Consider the following 17,449-nt stretch of genomic DNA (forward strand, 5'->3'; position numbering starts at 1 on the left):
AGAGCAGGGCTCTGTTCACCAGCCAATGCTCCTCATGCCTGTGGTTTCATCCCTGCAAGACAAGAGGTAGCAACACAGTGCATGACCTGAGGCTATTGCAGACTCAGGCAGCCCTGGTGACAAGGGTAATGAAGGGGATTCAAGAGTGTTCTCCTTATGGCTCATTGATTGTTTGAATTTTGCTGTGGGTCGCTGTAAAAATAGCTGGTGTGTGTATGTGTGTGTGGGCAGAGTTGTGGTATTGATTTCTTTTGGCCCTCATTTAAACATTTGTCTTGCTTTTGAATGAGTTTATTGTGGCTTATAATCCTTGGCTGTTGGGAAAGTGTCTGGAGGTGGGAGTACCTCTGCATTCCTGGGACAAGGAGGATGTGCCTGTGGTACCCCTGAAGGCACCAGGAGCTCCCAGAGTTTGCAAGAGCATTGTGCTGTGACTTTTTCAGTCCAACCAGGCTGTTTTTTGGATTTAATCTCTCTCAGAAGTGCAAGGGGCCACGTCGTGATCAGACAGGAGATGTTTTTCTGGTTCGAAGATTGCAGGCTCTCATTGTTTGTTCACTGTCTGGTTAAATTGTGATTCCTAATTAAAAATAACTGCTATTGTTTAGGAGTTGGAGCAGTTTTGCACGACTGCACACACAGCAGGAACATTATTAGTAGCGCTGCCTTGTGGGACAAGGAGTACAGCCCAAAATGTAGCAGAGAAGCTACAGATGTATGTCAGTAGAGGATAAAAAAAAATAAATAATTAAACCCCTGCCCTTAGTGCTGCTTTTGGGCTAGACAGCCCAAAACAGCCTGTTCAGTCCTGAAATCTGGGGAAAGACCCATGTGAAAAATTATTCTGCCTGAAGAGTTTCTTGTGTAAAAGGAGGGTTTTGTTTCCCAGCCTCCTGTGGTGGCTGGCTCTGGGGAGACAGGGGTGGGCAGGCAGGGATGGCTTGTGCTTCCCAGCAGCACGGGGCAGGTGGAACAGAGCACGATTGCTTCATATAACAAAAATGCAGAAGTTGTCATTCTTGGCTGCTGAACGTTTCCAGTCTGCCTCAGCATCCTTCTGGCCACCTTGCTCTTGGTGGGTGCAGACAGGGAGTGGGGTCAGCGGGATGAAGGAAGATGCTGCTGCTAATGGAAGCACCACTTCTGCTAGTGTGCTCCTGAAGTAGCTGTCTTACACTGTGGTTAAGTGTAAAGGACTGGCCTTGTTGAACAAGATGTGATTTACTGAAGTGAACATACCCGTTTGAGAACTCAACAATCCCATTTCCATGTGTAGCTGATGTAAGATTTGTATGCAAGTGTCTTGAGGTGAAAAGTACATTGAATTCACAGCATGTGAGGATTGCTCTCAATGCCTGGGCTTGTCTCCCATTAAGACAGGGTTTATTGCATAATCCATTTTTAGAATCCTGCACACTCATTCCCAAACATGCTGCAAGTTACCTAATGCTGAACCTTGCTTGAATTTGTTCAAATCCTCTCTCCCTGTCCCTTCCTGAATAGATCTGTTTAAGAGATGGGAACAAACCGAGGCTCAGTGAAAGCATGAACATTTCTGTGTGTACCACATCAAGGATCAGGCTGTCCTGCCATCTGCAGCCAAGCGTGGTCAATACGGGATGCAGTACTCAAATTAAGTGATGATTTACAGCTTTACATAGACTCAGCTTTTCCTGATGGTAGTTCCAAGTTCATGTGCTGATGTTGCAGCAGTTCCTGAAGTTTTCTGTCACAGCTCTGAGTCTGTAAAAATGTCACACCTTTATTTCAGCCCTACTAACCTATTTTTCCTGTAAGAATTGGAGCACCAAGTCTGAAGGTTACTAAACCTATCTATTTTTATATAAAAATCTCATATATATATATATATATATGTTTGATCTGTTTTAAATGTACTGGTTTATAGTTTATGGACGCCTGTTTTTACTAATACATTTTAATAGATTTTAATCATCCTTCCCTATCTCACCACCATACCGCCTTTTTTTCCCCTTTCAGAGGTAAAAGGGATCTTTTTTTTTTTTTCCCCTAAAAGCATCTTTTAAATTCAGGACAAGCAGTTTCTCTGGCTCCCATAAGTGTGACAGGAGACAAGGCAGCTAAGTCTCCTAAGTATATATGGCAAATTGCAATTAGAAGAAAACACTGGAACAAAATTACTTTAGTCCTTGTCATCCTTCCCCCAGCCCTTCTCACCCCTCCACCTCGCTCTTGCAGGATTAAGCCTAGCTAATCCTCAGATGAGCAAGATCTTTGGGAAAGCAAAGAGGCAAAGTAAAACCAAGGGAAGAGAAAGAAAAATCCTTCACACTCAACACTAATAACGAAATTATGGGCGTCCTACATTATGAATTGGATGAATTTTTAATGGTTAGAAATGCAGTTGATTTATAATGCATCCATCCTAGACTGCAGGGCCTGTCGCCAGCTAATAAATAAATGACAGGCCCTTTGTATTAAAAGTATCAGTCATTTTACATCTCTGCACTGTAATTGATGAGGAGCATTGAGCAAGGGAGATGGTGGCCATCAGGTGTATACCAAAGCAAAGGACCTTGTGCTTCAAGCTGTATCTGAGGTCTTGACTTACCAGAAAGCTGCAGCCCAATCTTCAAGGCTTCTCTCAGATGGGCCACAGGTTCTGCTCTATCCCATTGCCCACAGTCCAGAACCATAAAGAAATAAAGAGCTTGGCAAAGGGCTACATGATTTTGAAAGGTCATTTTAAGCTCAGCTTAGGGCCCTGTTTAACATGTGTTATGCTCTAGGACAAGGTTAGTTACCCCTGGAGAGCAGCAGTATCTCCATCTGAGATGGCTGCCCAAAGATTCCTTCCTGCATGTGGAATGAGACAGGACACTTTGGGTCTGTATCGTGTTAGACTCCTTGGGAAGGGTGGGGGAGATTGTGCCGTCTGTTCTCTTGGCACAGTCAGGGTGAGACGAGCTCAGAGTCAGAGATCAGCCCGAATTCATACAAATCCCACCACAAATGTTCACACTGAGTCTGTGTTAAAAATAAATTCTGGGCAAATTCCAGAGATGGGGTGGGGTGGGACTGTTCTGCTCTTGTGCCAGATCCCAGCAGAGCCCAAATGTCAGGGGAACCTTACTGAGAGCACAGCAGGCAGCTGAGTATTTGAGGGATGTGGTATATTTTATCATCTTCTTAATGAGGAGAAGTAACTCAGCATCTTGTATTTCCACTGTTTCCTGGAAAGAGGCATTTTTCCTTCAAACCCATCAAGGTGCTGTCAAGCATCTTCATCTCCATTTTATGGATGAGGAGAGGCAGCTGGAAAGACATCAGTTTGCTCAAGGTCACACCAGGTTGCTGACAGCTAGCAGCCTGGTCCATGTTCAGCCCACTGGACCATGTTGTGTGTTTATGAGTCCCCACCTGAAGTTCTTTCACAGTCAGTCTTTTGGAGTCAGGAGTTTGGATGGACAAAGGGTCCTTGGAGCTGTCAGTTGTATATTATGATCCCAGAAAATGGCCATTCTGAGCTTTTCCTGCTCTTTCCAGATAGGTTTAGATCAAACTCTCCCTTTCCACCTACATGGAGGTCAAGCTGCAGTCTAATATGTTTCTGCTTTGTTCTCTTGACTGCTGCTGCTGAGGCCTCTCCTTGCTCATCTCATCTCACCTAGGCATTGCCTCTCTCACCAGAGTTGGTCAGAACCTGAGTGCTGGGCTCAGAGGAAGAGCATTTATTTTTTACCTTGGCTTTAGTTGCTGGCTGAAGGAATTAAGCAGGGAGGCTGGGATATGAGCCTGGCTGCCCAAGGAAAGCCCCACTCTCTAAGATGCAGACTTTCATCTTGACCTGGAGGAAGGAAACGCTTATTGCCTTATTTATTACATGTCCCCATAGCAGTGTAAATACTATATCCATGATAGATATGGATCTTATGAATAATATAGGGATTTGAGCTAAGTAATTGCTGTGCTTTTTTAATACAAGAGATCTTCAGCATCAAGTAGTATTAATGATCTGTCTTGACATGGGCTCTGCAGAGGGTGATTGCAAACCCCAGTTCCGTGAGAATTTGAGAAATTGGGGGAGAAATCCTAATGTGTTGTTCATCCCTTCTGTTCCCTGTGGGACACTTCAGAAAGAGTATCCTGTCTGCTGATTTTTCTCAGCTTTCCCTAGACCCTCTGAGGACAGGAAGGCTAAGTGAGTTTTGGGAAAACAAATCCCTTTTGTAGGCAGGCTGGGCTGGGCTGTCAGAGGAGGCAACTTTGGGAGGAAATGTAATACAAAGATCCTAGCAGCTCCCTGTGGTCACTAACAGTTCTCCAGACATTTCTGGGAGAGTAAAATGATTAGTTACAGTGAAATTGCTAAATTCAGGCAGAGGTAGTGATACTTTATGTCTCTGCCTTGTCTCTTCTCTGTAGCTTTAATATGAAGCTCTCCTTTCCACTTGCTCTCTGAAACCCTTGTGCAGCCTTGCTGCTGTGTGCTATTGAACAGGTGGTTACATTATTATGAGAAATTCTCTATAAAGTCCACTCTTTAATGCCTTAGAATCTTTGGGGATGAATTTAAGATATTAAGAAGTATTGAGATTTAACACCTTCTTTGCAGTGACTTCATAGTGGGGGAAGGGTTAGGGGATAGTAATGGCAGGATTCGGTGTGGGCCACTTTGTGCCTTGCATCACTGGTGGCAGAGCTGGCAGCCCAACTGGCTGGTCTGTCTTACTCCCTGCCATAGAGGTGCTGAGTGCTGCTGCTACAGCTGCAGAGCTCTAATGCCTTTTTAAATTAATGGAGCTGTCTGAGAAGGTTATGAATGCCTTCTCAGTTTCTTTTTTCTCCCTCAAACATAACACCTCAAGCCTGAATCAGGCTGTTAAACTTTTTCATTTCTCTCTTTCTAGCCACGTTCCTCTTTAAGGTTGTTTCTTTTCCTTCTTCCACTATCACCCTTTTAACTGGAATGAGGGTAGGTGAGACCTGTGGACTCTGTAGCCCATGCTCTCACCTTGTCAGTCCAGGAGGAGCAGGTCTTGCTGACCTCTGTGGGCTATGTGGAGCAGGGACCGTGGGCTCAGGTGTTCCTTTGCTACAGGAATGGTAGCTCATTAACACTCTGTGCCCTGCAGATAACTTTTATTGATCATCAGCTGCTTAATCAAAAACTTTATCACAGTTTGTTTTGATTATTTTTTCCATCTCTTCATCTCTAGAGAATCAGCTTAGCCAAAGTTAATGTACTCATTATGCAGTTGGGAAACCACTGCCACAGACTGCTATGTAAATCAAGGTTTCAGGAAGGTTTGTGTCCTCCTTCCACATGTAGCAGGATGAATTTATTGAGTGCATATTCCCCTGCTTGATGGGGTAAAACAGGCACTGGGGAAGTTGTGCTGAGCTGGGTTTTGACTTGCCTGGGATGGTAGTACTCACCTCCCAAGTTATGCAGAGCCCAGGCTCCACATCTACATCTACATCCTCACAGTCCCGGTACAGTGATGAACAGCACTGATGCTACACCCTGTACTAACCCACCCGTGTCTTTCCAGGGGTATGGCGGCCTCCACATCACCATAAATACCTACCAACATGGGCATCTAGACAGCTGGAGACCTCCCTCCCTTCTCGTAGAGGGATGTTTGGGTTGAAACGCTCAGCAGTTGGGTGATGAAGTGAGGTCCTGTGGGTGACCAAGTGCTCGGAGTATAAGAGAGCTGGGTGGGGGGTTATCTGTGTAGGGGTATGCTGAGGAAGAGGACAGGGTGTTTGAGAGGTGTGAGCTGAGGAAGGGAGATGGGAGGACAACTGAGTGCCAAACCATAATGGCAAAAGTCTGTGCAGCTGGACCACGCGTTTATTTTTTATTTTCTGATGATCTGTGTTCAATGTATATATAGACTCAGAAGTGGTGACTTACAGAAAAGTAGGACATTAAGTCCCCTATCTGAACAGATCTGAGCACTCCTGAAATCAGCACCTTGGATATGTTGCTCTTGGGCATTTTGCTGATACAGTGAGGGCCAAGGCCGCAAACTCTGTGAATAGTGACTTTACTCTACTGGAAACTGTCAGAGCTCCAGAGAGGGGAAGCGATGAAGCTGTGCAGTAAGTGGCAAAGATATTTCCTAACTTCTGCCACGTCTTTAGTTACCAGTTCTGAGGAGTGTCAGGCCAGTTTGACTGGGGGCACAAGAAGGGTTTGGGAGGGAAGCCCTAAGACAGGACTGCTGCTTGTCCTTCGACTCCAAACATGTTTCTCAGTCTGGCTATGCTGAAAGTCCTCATATGATTAATTTTACTTTTGTCTTTTAATGTTTGCTGCATGAAATCATTCTCCTTCATCCTATAACCTATTGGGCTACATATTCCATGCTGGTTATGGTGTTGCAATGACCTAATTTGATTGCAGAGGGTCGTGTCCCGTATAACGTTGCTTTGTTTTCTCAGTAGTTGATACAAACTCAATTTTATTTTCTTTGAAAAGAAGGGGAGGCAGGAGCCCAGCATCCACAGCCAAGATTATACCTGCACTCTTACCTTGTTGCCTGGCTGTGAGGCTGTAATGGCACATGTAGTTCAGCTTCAGTGGGACCTGCAGACTTGTTTTATTTATTTATTTTCCTGATAGTACTGCAGGGGAAAAAGGATGGAAGCTACAGCAAAGGCCCTCATTTGTAGCTGCTGGCACCTCTAATTTGCCTCAAGGAGGCATTAATCCAACAGGCTGGATGCTCTCTTGATGGAGCTTATCTCAGGAGGGGAGGGTTAGCTGTGTCTCCCTGTGGGACCTGGGTGAGTGTTCAGCTTTCTCCTCTTGCTTCCAATTAGACAGTCTTTTTTACCACCGTGTTTCACCTGCCTCAAAGACCCTTCACCTGCCTTCCGCCTCTGTAATTTATGAGTAGCTTAGAGGGGAAAAGGCGGGTTTGGTCTCAATTTGTGTGGCTCATTTGCATGTGAAATAAGCATGTGGCTTCAGCAGCAGTGCCAGCAGTCTCCTGGCCCGGCTGGCCTCGTTCAGGGTGGCTTTGACATCTCCAAGGCTGTGGTTCAGTGAGTGGTGGCAGGGCTTGCTCATAAACTGGAAGTGTCACTGTGTTTTTGCAGAGCTCATTCAGAAAATGATGGTTTTCAGCAGCTCATAAAGGAGGTGTCAGCCCAGGGTTTGGTCTGTGAAAAAAGAACCTACTTTTTCAAACTGCAGAGCTCACGAGCTCTCAGCTCTGGCTCATAGGCTATATCTGCTGGCTGGGATTGCTGCTGGGGCAAATTATTCACCTGATGGTTTCATTGCAATTTTCCTCATAGGTCCTGACTTTTTTCTCAGGGTATTCCTCATTTTCAGTCCTGCCTTTTCCAGTCCTATTGAATGTTCAGTGGGCTTTCGATTACAGCAGGTCTGTTGTGGTGACAGAGCAGGAGACAGAGAGGCACTGGCAGGCAAAATGGATCATGATTTTGCAGCTTTAGCTGCATGTAGGAGTTGAATGAATGAGTCAACGGGTCACCTGGTATCCCACCAAGCAGACTCCCTTGTCTTGGGTCAAGGATTTAGTGGGAAGAGGCCAGGCAGTGGAGTGGCAGTGGTCTGTGTGGCTAGGCAAGGACCAATGGAATAGGATGAGGACAGGAGAAGCGGCAGGAGACTGGACATGGGTTACTCATGTGATCCTCCTTGGCAGAATACCAGGTCTTCATGAAACGAGAGCAGATCGAGCCCTGATTTGTTCTCAGTTTCAAAATATTTAATCAGAGAATCAAATATGAAGTCTCTTTTAAGAAGAGACTGGCACATGGCAGCTGGCTGAGTGTTGCAATCAGTGTATCCGCTGTGAAATGTTTCCTGCAGAAATATTACATCCTCTCTCATTTACTTGATGATCTTTATGGTGAATCAATCAAAAGATGCCGTACACAAATAGCTCGGCCTGTGATCCTGTGGGTGTCCATTAGAGAGGCATTTGCTTCATGTTAATGGACCTGTTGATTAACAAAAAAACCATTGCTTTTTAAATAGAAAGCTGTTACCTGATGGTAATTGTTTGCATTGGCTTTTCTGCTGCCCCCCCTCTCCAGTACAGCTCTCACTCTGTGCCAATGCATGCGACTGCCACAAAACCCAGGGAGAAGAGCACTTGTATCTCGCCCAAGCACTTATCCGAGGAGAACCTTCACCTGGAGGTGTTGGGAAGGGCAGAGAGACTTTTCCGTACTCAGCATGTGATTTCACCGCTTTCTGCCTTGTTCTGTTAATTGGGTTTCTGCACCCATCTGCCTTGTCATGTGATGTCCTGTTGGACTCCAGCTATGTCCGAGGGAGAGCTTCCCCTGAAATCCCCAAGAGGCCAAGGCTTAGTAGGTCCTTGAGGAGTCTGATTGGGTTTTACACTAGCTGAGTGCATAGAGTTTTTATTTGGGTCTGTAAAGCCTCTAGTCTGTTGGAGCAACAGTGTTCGTTTCCTTTCCTTACAGTATGAACATAGGCCAAGTGTCCATATTTCTGGGTGAAAATTTGCCCATGCTGCGATGTTTGTTCTTGCTTTTCTGATGCTAGCATGGCAAGAGCCCCAGCTGGCATTTTAAGCATTAGAAGATCAGGATGATGCCCACTGCACAGAAGATGTCCTTACTTTTGAAAGCCCCTTCACCAGCCTGAGTGGACCCAACCCAGTGATGACTGAAGCTGTGAAAACAAGGAAGCAGCATATTCAGTGCTGCCAGAGCTCTGGTGTGGCCCTGGAAACATCTCCCAGAACAGACCACTGTGCTGAGCTGTGTAACACAGCTCACTGCAGAAGCAGTCACGCAGCAGGGTTGACTGGTCCAAAAGGACCAGGCTTGTGGCTGTGGGTTGTGTTCAGCCTCATGCTGGTAGTTGCCAGCAGCTGTTCTGCTTTCTGGGAAGCATGTTGGGATCCTTACCACTCAACTGGAGGCTGTGGGAGCATTTGGTCCTCTCCCAGGCTGCTGGTGCAAAGCAGCCAGTGTTCAGTTTGGCAGGCCAAGCATCGCTTCAGCCCACTGCAGAGGGGACCAACCCTCCCCATGTCACTTGTTTATTTCTGTCATTTATTGCTACAAACCAACTCACCCAGAGCTGTCCTTCCCACAGCTGGTGGGAGTCAAAGTGCCGAGGCAGTTAGTGGATTAGGGCAGCAGAGTGAAAACCATTTGGCGTTTCTATCCTGATTCTTCTGGGTGCCTTTAATTAGCATGATTGCTCAGCACGGATTTTGCCATGTTCTTTAGCTCCCCTGGTTAGAATAATTATTCCCCCAGCTCCTTTTGTTCCAATTCCTGATCGCTTACAAAGTCTCCCGTTAAAAGCCATTAAATCCGTAATGCGAGAGTAAATGTTCAGCAGCGTTCTGCTCTCGGCCCCACACGTGTGTGCTGGCACTCCCTGGCCCCTCTCCCGCACTCCTCTGCTCCCTGCCACGTGCTCCCTGCCGCAGCATCGCTCCCTGCTTTCCTCTCGCACGCTTCCCCACCGGCCATCCCACGTGTCCCACCGGCAGCAGGTTGTGTGCACATTCTCCCTGCTTCCTGCTGGCACTTTTGGCATCACCCAGCTGGGTTTCCTCTGTGCACAGGCTGGTTTTGGCAGTGAGGGTGAATTAAGGGCTGTGGACTGTGATCTTCCACATTCAGTTGCATGTTGCAAATATGAAAGGACCATTAGAGGTGTATGTTTTTGCATGATTTTGCCCTAGTGTAGGTAGATCTTGCTTTGAGGAGCAGCTTACATAGAGGGAAAAATGTCACAGCTGGGGCAGAAGACAGGACTTCCAATGATAGATGATGGAGAAGAAGAAGGACTTATTTGCCTTATTTTTAAAGTAAATCTGTTTTCCTCTTTCTCAAGCATAAAAGCCTCCGGCAGAGGGAAAATGGGTTTTGGATAGCATAGCCGTGTTCCCAGGAGTTTCCATGTTGCAGTGCCTCCCCACCCGGAGGCCTGTGAGCTCAGCCCCTTCACTGTCCCTCATCTCTGCTGATATTTGATCAGCACAGGCCAATGGCTCGACTGGGGCAGACACACAAAAGCTTGCACAGAATGATGTGGTGTGAAATAAGATTGGGCTGAAGTGCTTTAAATGCCTTGTGCACTTAGGTGACTTGATGTGAGAGGGAGAAGGGAGAGAGGGAGACTTATTTTCAGACCCAGAATGAAACTGGGTCAGAGAAGGGTCTGGCAGACACGCAGTTTGTTAAGCTCAGAGCTGATTGCCAGAGCAAAAATTCACAGCCAGACCACTTGCTGGAAAAAACCCTGGTCCTTCCTCCCTCATTTGAATGAAGACCCCTAATTGACAGCAGCCACACATTTTGGGCTTAGGTCTTAAGCTACTGCCCTGCTGTGCTGTGCCAGACCTTCCCTGCTCTGCAAAGCTCACCCTCTGCTGTGGGGTGGAGTGAGGGTCTCCTTGCACAGCAGCAGCCCCCCTCCAGCAGCTTGGAGGGCTCCCCACTCACCTTATCTGTGCTTTGCTACCTGAAAGGATCTTTCCAGGCATTTTGTGCATTCTCGTGCAGAAACATACCAGTTTTCATGTGTGTTTTGTGAGAGCAAAGCCCCTTCTCCTGCAGAATGAAGGCTGCCACAAATACCTGTCACTCATTTGGTTGGCACTATCCAAATGGTCCCATAGGAACTTCATGATGTCGGCATAAACCCATGTTTCTCTGTCTTCAGCTGGGAGAGCAGAGCCTTCCCTGTACCCTGGGGTGTGTGTTTTAGAGTTTGTGAATTGTTGGAAGGCAACTTATTTTGAGAACCATCTAGTGGGGCAATTGTCAAGAGCCAAAGAGCTGTGGAGGCAGCTTCCATTTCCAAAACAGTCTGCACTGGAGAGACACAGACAAAGAACAATAGTTCCAGACAACGCAGCATCCAAACAGCCTAAAAAATCAACAAAACCTTGTTCCTCAAGGCTCCCTGCTGATCTCTCTGTGTTTTAGCCCTCAGCTCATCCTGTTCCCATTTAAAGCTCCTCTGTAGTACTCGGTGCCTCCTTGCCTGCCGAGATCTCCTGCACTCCTCAGTTTCCATCCTCGGCTTGTAAACTCCATGAAACCATGTTTTCCCACAGGATGTTCTTCCTGACACTTCAGACTCTCGGGCTTGTACTGCTCCTGGGCTTCCTGGAGGGCAGCTCTGGCCTTTCTAGACGACATAAGGTGTTGCTGGAGCAGATGGCAGAGTAAAGAAACTTGAGCAAGCAAGGATTTATTCTGGGACTTGATCAGCTCCTCACCAGCCTCCTCCCATCCTTTGAGGAGCAGGAGAACATCACTGACACTGCCTGGGCTGGGAAGGTCCCAGCTGCAAACTGCAGCAGTTGTGTGCACTCCTTTCCGCCATCTGTGTTTCTTCTTGGTGTCTGCTCTCATATCCCAGCCCACTGGCTTTACCAATCATCACTTCTGTCCCTTCTGGACCCCAGAGCTCCTGGAGAGGATGGAAATCTGGAATATGGGGCTGTTCACTGTTCAGTGTTCACAATTATCATTGGTTCCTTTGGAGACCTTGGAGAAAACACGGTCCTGCTTTATGCCACCGTTTTGCCGTCTGCATAAAGAATATAACAGCTCCTTCCTCCCCAGGGAATGAGCAAGGCATAACAAATTAATGTTTATGAAGCACTTTCCAGCTCAAAAGGAGTTTGCAACAGGGCTGTTGCTGTTCTAACTCAGGGGCTTCCTTTGCTGGTTGGCCCTTTGATGTGGCGATCTGTGGTGCTGGTGGATCAGCTGTACCATAATTGGAATTAATCAGCAATTAAGGAACATGGGCCCAACCAGATTCTTTCCCAGTGGATATTCATTTCTGGGCACATTAGTCAGTGGTTTCAATAACTCCGTAAAATGCTTAGGGTAACTATTGCTATTTGAAGCAGCTGGGGAACAGAGGCAGTGTCAGAGAGACATGAATACCTGTCAGGCAAAGTGGAAATGAGAAGCTCTTGTAGCACTCTGCACAGTGCTTAAATCGGCAGCACTCCGAGGGCTGACTTGAAAAAAAAATAAATTAAAAATTGACAAAAGAATATATTTGAAAACCAAAGTGATGAAAATGATGTATTACTTGTTTGGATGGGATCTTTCATGCCGGCTCCCTTGGGCTTTGTGTAGTGCAGAGGCAGCAAGAGTGCGGAGTGGTGAGAACTGGGGATTCGTGAAGACAGGGACACATGTTTTTTTCCCTCTGGGTGGTGAGAATGGTAGAGGAGAAGGCTCCTGGATGTGTCAGTGCAAGAACACAGAGGGACAGAGGCAGGGTAGCAGCTGGATAATGCCCAGGATGTCAACTACAACCAAACTTTGCAAACACTTTCCTGCAGCTTGTTCTCATGGCTGAACTGCAAACCCCAAGAGTTTTGCCACGTGTCTTTGCTGTTGTGAGGGACAAAAGAGCCATTCTCTTTGCTCGGGGACCTTCTCTCTGACCCAGTACTACTTAAATGAGACAGAGACTAAGCTCTGAGTGTCGTGGGCGAAACTGCTGGGTGCCCGGTTCTTCCCCTTCCCTGGTCCTCTTACAAGTCATTTCACATACTCTGGCTTCAATCTAACAAAAACAAAACCGATGAGGCCCAACTGATCTGGCTGCTTTCCATCATGAAGTGGGCCTCCGAGTGGCTTTAAATAGCTGCACCTCCGTGCAGCCCAGAGAAAGCACTGGCTGTGCCTCTGGACAAGCTTTGGCTCAAATGACAGGCCATCTCAGACCTGAAAATAGTACTTTTTTTTTCCCTTGGTCTTAAATAGATTTTTTTTTCCTTCTTATTTTTCATTTTTTTACCCTGTTAAGTGCTTTCCTACTTTGGGGCTTTTCCTAAGGGGGATCGGTGGGGAATCTTGGAGCTCTGCCTCCTGGGCTATCAGGCTACATCATTTAGTATCTTGGAACTACTCCATCCATGAAAGAGTTCCAGAGAAAACAAACTTGTGATCCCGGTTAATATGGACATGGCCTACATTAGTGGCGGCAACAGTAGAAACGCAACGGATACTGGAATTCCTCCGACCAAAGGTTTAATGAATCTTACAGAGTCTTCAAGAGTTCACTGCGTGGAAAGCTGTGAATGCTGCCTTTTCTGAAGGAACATTGCTCGGCTGTTGAGTGCCTGCAGAATTCTCCTACTCCTTCCTCTGCTCTGGTTAAGCACTAGAGAAATTTATGTGGAAATGAGATCTTCTGGATCCATTTTCTTCCTCTCTTTCTCTTGCTTTCAGTCCATCTCTTCCCTTTCCTGCCCTCCAAAACACATGTGGTGCTGCGATCCCCTGCTCGTGATTTTCGGTTGTGGAGAAGATGAAGATGCCTCAGACCGTAGCTAGAGCTCCATCTAGCACATTCCCAAGAGGTTTCCAGTGACATCAAGTCTTATTGATTAAAGTGGAGACTCTTATGCCTGAGGTTAAACCATGGTAAATGAAAAATGAAACAAGATGAGCTGCCGTGGAGGGGAATAAGGACTCTGTCTCCCTGAAAATGAATGATTATAAGCATTTCTGTAGCTCTTGAAGCCTTTCTGTGAATCTAAAAAGAGGTGTTATCTACTTGATCTGCTTGAGCTCTGTGTATTGGTGTGAAATTCATCTGTGGACTGAATTTACTTGCTGTTCTCCATTGCGGTCAACAGTGTTGGGCTGGTGTAAGCGAGAGGAGATCTAGGCTCTTTGACTTTACCTTGCACAGGAGAAGAGATGCTGTGCTTCTCCGCAACTGAGAGCATCAGGGAGAATCTCCCAGTGTGCTGTTGCTGAGCTTCTGTGACCTGCTTTGTTGTGGCAAGTGAGGCCTCAGGCTGAGCTGCATCTTGCCCTGCTATGTGGTGGGAGGAGAAGAAAAAAAAAGAAGATGGTTTTGTTTCCTAGCCCTGCAGATGAACTCATCCATGACAGGAAACCTGGATCATTGTGTTGCTCCCCCCTCAGATATAGATGTATCAGTGCTGACTTTGACTAGACGGATGGCTGTTTCCTTCGCTCTGGATGCAGGCCAGGCTTGGTGGTTTTCATGCCTTCTTTGATGCTATTCATACTTCATATCTGTGCATAGAGAAAGATAAAATGTACACTGTTGTTGGAGTCTCCTATTGCTTTTCCTTTATATCATAAATTCTGTTGTGACACGGAAGAGAGCTCAAAGCTCTGTTGCCTAACGCGAGCTGTGTGGATAGCCGTGTTATGTTTGGCCAGCTTGTTGCCTTTAATTTGCTATTTTTGTTTAACCCATTTTTGCCAGGCGTTACATAGCATCCTGTTGCTTTTCTCATCCATTCCCACAGCAATTTATATTGCTGTTTCAGAAGCAGGTTCTATGCCTGGGTTTCAGAACTGATCTGCACGACTCCTGCTGTGGCAGATAGGGATGGAGTGAGGGGCTGTGCATCATTTTCTGCGTCATTCCCTCGCCTCCCTGTGTCACATTCTCTGCTGCTCTTCTCAGGTGATGTGGAGCAGCCTCGAGTCTCCAAAGTCCTAGAATCATACTGTATTGAATGGTAGCAATTTTACCAGAAGGCAAACAGTGAAGGCACAGCGAAATTATCTGGTTTGTCTCATTAGTCTTGCTCTCTGTCAGAGGAGGAAGTGTGTGCTCCTGGCAGGGTACTGTCTGTAGGCTGGATTGGTATGGACGTGGGGCAGAATGGCCAAGACTCAGTAACCAGGGTGTTGGGAAACACAAGACAGCTCTGGAGGACTAAGTGGATGGCCAGGGTTGAGGACAAAAACTGAATGCATGGTTTGGTTGCCTTCAGTTTTCTTGTCCTTTCATTGCCGCATCCATCCAGCCTGCTTAGAGAAATACCCCATCTGCCCCCTCCATCTCAAGCTGTTAGAGCTGCACAGCAAGTCTGAGCTCATTCCTCCTTCCCTATTCTCCAACACTCTCCATACATTTATTCCACTACCATACCATGGCTATTAGTAGAGACAATATTATGTTTTAGTTTAAAAAGTGATCTCAGTAGAACAGGGAGAAGCAAACAGTTTAATCTGTCAGACCCTTCCCAATTTTGTAGGTCTTTGGAGATGCTTTTGATTTGAATCTACAGGGTGGGGATTTTTTTACCTCCTTACTATTTTCAGGCTTGCATAATGGAGTTTCCCTCCAAATCTACAACCAATGTCAAAAATAGTATTTTTCCTCCCATTTTCCAGCTGGCACTGACAAATGTGAAACTCCACAAAAGGGACTGTTTATTTCCCCAACTCTTTCTAGGAAGTTGAACATTTCTAGTTATCTTTTTTTTCTTCCTTTGGAATAAAAGGAAAAAAGTAGAACCAAACCCCCACATTTTTAAAGACATTTCCAAGCCAGTTCTTCAGAAGCTAATAGCTTGGATGGTGGATGACATTTGTCATAGCAGCATCCAAACTCTGAACCTGTTGAGATTCACCCATTTTAACCCTTGACATCTCAGTGAGCATCATCCATCTCACATCTGACAGTGAAGACATAAGCGTAGCAAGAGCCTTGTTGGTTTCTGCTCCATACAAGAGAATGGGGTTGAAGGTAGCATTACAATATGGGAGACAGCAGTGAGAAAGACAGAGAAAATCAGTCAAGAGAGAAGCATGCTTTTTTTCAGATTCTTTGGGGACTTTAATAAATCAGAAGGAGAGGATGCCAAAACGACCGATGCTGCATTGCATTTCCAAGTCAGTGGTATGTGTGTTCAGCCCCTAAACTTCAGAAACACAGGCTGTCCTCCTGCCACACTCCCAGTCGTCCCTCAGCAGTGGCTGCATGTCTGTTGTGGGATAACCCCTCCTGCAGCCCTGTTCTGCAAAGACCCTACTGTCACTGGAGGTCCCTGCAGGTGCAGTTCACAGCATAGAGCTGATGGCAAAGAGCAGAGCCCTTGGTGTCCCCAGCCTTAAGTCTTGCTGATCTTTCACATGTCCCTTTGCTGGGGCTGCGTGTCCCCAGTGGGTTTTTAGGTCTGTTGGATGTGGTCCGGCAGAAGTTAAATTGCCTTAATTTAGCAGAGCTAAGAAATGAAAAGAAAATAAAGCAGACTGGAGTTCTCCTTGGAGATACTTGGTATTGTTGAGGATAGACTTTCCCAGCTATCCTTTGGTGGCCGTAAAATATATTTATATTACGAAAAACAAAACACGATAACTAGTGATGTTCAGGGATGCTGTATTTATTTGTGTCCCAGTGCATCTGATAAGAAATGGACTTAGTTTACATACACATTTCCAAGCTTCAGCACTTTAAACCGTGAGAGTTGAGCTAGGCTCTTTCTCACTACTAATGATATTTCAATGCTTGGAATTTGCCTATGAATATTATTTATGACACACGAACCGAAGCCGAGCCTGGCTTATTCTCCCACATGGATCAATCCTTAAGGACCACTGAGAATAACAGATAGCTTCCCCCCAAACAATTTTAAACAGTTCCAAAGCAAACAAACAGCTTTTGTCTACATCCTCAAGTCCATCAAAGGAGGCATGTGTTTGATGAGCAGATGTAGTAAGATAGTGCAGGGAAGAAATATAAATACATATAAAAGAAAGAATAGAAAGAAGAAATAGGAAAACAAAATCCTCTGGCTGGTGTAGATTTGGTGTGGGAAAATTTCTTAGCCTATTGGAAAGCATCTTTCCTACTGAAATCAGTTCTTAATGGCATCCAAGCTGCTCCATGCTATTCTAGTGATGGCAGACTTGGGCAAACTTAGCAGATTTTTTGAGGATCCTGTGACCATATGAGGAGCGTGAGCATTTTCCAAACCTTAGAGCAATTATGTAGCCAAAAAATCACAGGAATTTTCTTGGAAAAATCTGTTGGACCCATGAGAATTTGGAATAGATTAGAGCAATCCCCAGGATCCTGCCATGCATTTCTTGGTCGTGGCAACTCTGTGCATCTGTATTGGGGGTTTTGGTAACGTGGCATAGAAGCCTCTTATGTCCAAATACTTGATCTGAGCAAAGAGCCATTTCATTGCAATCTTAGCAGCTACCTTCAGTGCCCTATACCTATTCCTGCCATGTCTCTTTCCAGTCCCTTGGGATGGCCTCAGTTCTAGAAATACTACTACAAATGGGTGTCTGAGAAAGTAATGTAAGAAATGGTGACACCTGAAGTCAAACTCATGAGTTTCTTCTGCAAGAACTTGATGGACTTAGCACAAAGATGATAGAAAACAGGGAGGTTGAGTCAGGAAGAAGGGAAATGTAGGGTAAATAGCAGGAACAGTGAACCAGAATGTGCCCTCCTTCAGTCAGACCTTGAGGAGAGAGCTGAGGGACTGGGTGTCTTAGCAGGATTCCCTCCTGGAGCTCACACCCAGTGCTCCATAACAGGTTTGCTTCCTGCAATTCAGAGAATTCTCTGACAAATCCTTGAATATTTGCATTTATTTGGCTTCAGACAATAATATTCATTTTGTCATGTCTGGACTTCCCACATGGATGAAGAATCCATAGCGTGGGA

General features: G+C 45.9%; 1 protein-coding gene across 4 annotated transcripts in view; it reads left to right on the forward strand.

Moving 5' to 3' along the window:
- The window catches only part of NTRK3 (neurotrophic receptor tyrosine kinase 3), a 209,272-nt gene that overhangs the window by 123,288 nt on the left and 68,535 nt on the right, over positions 1-17,449 (forward strand). The window lies entirely within an intron of this gene.

Source organism: Manacus candei, unplaced genomic scaffold, assembly GCF_025592945.1.
Source record: "Manacus candei isolate 608988 ecotype Guabito, Panama unplaced genomic scaffold, ASM2559294v1 h1tg000046l, whole genome shotgun sequence".
NCBI classification, from domain to species: domain Eukaryota; kingdom Metazoa; phylum Chordata; class Aves; order Passeriformes; family Pipridae; genus Manacus; species Manacus candei.